This window comes from Mustela nigripes, chromosome 18 (assembly GCF_022355385.1).
Source record: "Mustela nigripes isolate SB6536 chromosome 18, MUSNIG.SB6536, whole genome shotgun sequence".
Classification (NCBI taxonomy): domain Eukaryota; kingdom Metazoa; phylum Chordata; class Mammalia; order Carnivora; family Mustelidae; genus Mustela; species Mustela nigripes.
The window spans coordinates 18,464,607-18,468,062 of NC_081574.1; positions in this window are offsets into that span (position 1 = coordinate 18,464,607).

A 3,456-nucleotide genomic window follows, 5' to 3' on the forward strand; every position below is an offset into this window, starting at 1 on the left:
TTCTATGCTTTATCTCCGTGTGCATGTTTGTTGTGCTGTCTCTTTAAAGGTGGGAACTCAGTTTCTTACTGCACTCCTGCTCTCCCAGAGTGGAGTCTGCTTATTTTTAAAGTTCCAGGTGTTACATCACTGATTATATGAACTTGGGATGTTAGGCCTCTCTGGTTTTCAAAGACAAATGTGGGGGGGGGGGCGGATTCCTTTTTCCAGTGGGGGTCCCCATGCTTCAGGTGCCTGGCATGGGATCTGTACCCTTTTCTGTGCCTTTAGTTGTCCCCCACCCCTCCTGTAGACAGTCTTGTAGGTCAGCTTGGTTCCCGACCTCATCTGCTCTTATTACTGTTCTTGGTGTGGCATCTTTATATTTGACTTTGGAGGGTTTGTCCTGCCAGTCTTTGTGTCATATTCTGGGTTATTTACACTGGTTGGGTGTTATGTAGAAGTATCTGTGGGACAAGATGAGTTGGGTATCTTCCTATTCCACTGTCTTTCCTGGAAGTCCTTTGGTTAGCGTGGTCATTTTTACCACTAAACCTAGGTTTTCACAGTCACTTCTCTTGATATTCCCTAATAGCAAACAGTGGAAGGATAATGCCAAATACTCCGAGAGGATTTTTTGTTGTTGTTGTTTTGTTTTAAAGGTATATGCCTCTACAGTCATTCTTGACTACTATTTCCAGTTTCCGGTCTTCAAGCTTTTGTGTACTTGAAACATGACAAACTTGATCAGTGCAACCATGCTGTTCATAAAGGTTCACGGAATCACAATTTCAAATAGTAAATCCTAAGGAGTAAGTAGTTGTAGATTGAACAGATGAGCTCTAGATGGCTGGCCATCCCTACAGGAAAGACATACAGGAATTTCTAAAGAAAAATATACCACCTGTTGATTTATTGATTTCATTTTTACAGTGTTTTCTACTTTTTAAATATACCATGGTAATCGTGGTATAATTGTACTTTTGGATTGTACTTTTTCACATGTTCTCTCCATTTGTTACCAATAATAGGCACTGGTTGTTTCTAAGTTTTTGCTGTTCTAGAGACATTAAGAGTATCATCATTCATGTGGATTCTATTTTCTTGAATCAATGTACTTCCTTTAAAATAAGATTGGGTCAAAGAATATGACCATTTTAATGATCCTCGATACATACACTGCAACATAGCTTTCTAAAAAGGTTATTAGCAATTTACACTGCTCCCAGAAGTATATGGCCAAGCCTGACTTGGCCATCTCACAACCTGGGTGAGCTGCTTAAAAACAAGCTTTAATTTAATCACTGTATAATGCCTATCATGTGTCAAGCCTATGATGTCAGAAAGTCAAGTGAATCATTTCCAGACCCTTCCTTACACACTGACCTTCTTAAATGTTTTATAACTTGATACGGTGGTAAGGTCGAGCCAGATGCCTGGGTTCAAAGTCAGTTTCACCGCACATTACCTGTGTAAATCCTTTGACAATCACTTAACTATCACTTAACTTCCAGTTTTCTCATCCGTACAAGGAGAATGCCTACTTCACAGGATTTTTCTGTGGATTAAATATGGTCTTACTACATGTTGAAAGTAAGCCTATGCTCTTTTCAATACCCTAAGCCAGGACCCCAAAAAATCCTTATGCATACATTTAATTTTGGTGAATAGCCAAAAGCTATTTGGAGGCAGGTCTGCAAGATAACTCATTTATTAAACTGTTATAAATGTTTAATGTATAAACCACTTAACATTTTTAAAGTGCTGGCATTTAAGCATTAGTTTATGAAAAAAATTTATTTTTTATGAAGAAAATTTATATTGAATTCATACTAGGCCAGTCCTGTCATTGCAGATCAATGCCAGACAATGGAGTTATTGCTATTCTGTTTGTCCTCCGTCTGCCTGTGTAAGCTTGCCTTCTTTCCCTTTAAATGAGTCAGTTTGGTCCCTGAGAAAGCAAGATTATTTTTGTCTTGAGGTCTGAGAAAACTACTTGTATTAATTGCTTCTTCTCTTGCACTCTCCTTAAAAGGCTTCTATTAGATGGATGTTAAAATTTGAACCAATCCTCCACGTCTCACACTTTAACGGGTCTCTCCTTGTGTTCTGGAAAGGGCCCCCATCCAACCTTCCACCTCACTCATTCATTCTTTGCATGCATTCTTCTATTTTGCTCATCTACTTATTTTTATGATTCATTCACTGATTCAACAAACTTCTGTTGAATGTTTCTGTGGTACCAGGGATTGTCTAAAAACATTTTTTAGATTTCCAGATTTTTTGGAATTACACATCCTCAAATCGAAGACTGTTGAGTTTGTTGTCTCATTTAGAATTTTTCCTCAAATTTCTAGGACTTGTCTATTTATCTTTGACATTTGGGATCCTTGTTCATTCTTTCGGAATTGCTGGTTCAGTCACAGGTCACCTGCCTCCGTTAACTGTGGGGGAACATAAGGACACACGGCCACATGAGGTAGTGCAGACGGCTTCTGCGGTCTTAGAGTGTGGGCTCTCATTCCTACTGGGGATCTATAGCTAATGTTTCACGGGCCTTCTCTTGCCCAGTGTCCCCATTCTGCGATTTGGCTCGAGAACTACTGCTGTTGCCACCTACGGCTCAGCCCAAGTAGGGAAGAAGCCAAATGACTACTTTTGTCAGGTGTTAGCTCCCCCAGAAATCCTCTGGAGTCTTCTAAGATCCTCCCCTAGTTTGGGGGACAGTCTTCCACTTCCACAAAGCTGTGCTCTCCTCCGTCTTCTAGATCATGTCCTGTTTCCCTATCTCAGAAATTCCTCAAAAGCATTTGTCAACTGATGGATTTTTGGTTTCACAACATCATTAGATTTCATTTTCTTTACTGTCATTTTGTTGGATTTGGAGGAGAGAAGGCAAAGGCATTGCTCAGTCTAACCATATTCATACAGTCTCTCTTCTTAATGGGCATTTATTTCAGTTCAGGGGTCAGCCTATTAAATCTGTCCAAACTGCTAGACACTAGTCATAATACTCGTGAGAGGGTTTATGCACGATTCAGTTACCTCCCCCATCAGTGCCATCAGCAAAGTACAAGGAAAGTGCTATGGAGTTCAGAGTTCTATTTGAGCGAAGGCGTCTGGGTTCCTTGAAGAACAGGAAGATATGGGCATGTGGAGGCGGGCGTATTTAGGGAAGAGCAGCAACTAGCTACTTGGACTTGAAATGTTCAAAAGTGAATGTACTTAGTCATGTCAAGTGATGAGGGTAAGAAATCGATCAGGTCTTTGTTTCCCTTTCTGGATAAATGGTTCGTAAGGTACAGGATGAACATAATTGTCCAGGGTTCTAAGAAAATCTATAGATATAATAACAACATTCATCACAAAATTAGGGTCAAACGATAAAACTCATGAATTCCCATGTACATGTATGTATGTGCATGTAGTATGTGCATGTAGTATGTGCATGTAGTATGTGCATGTAGTATGTGCATG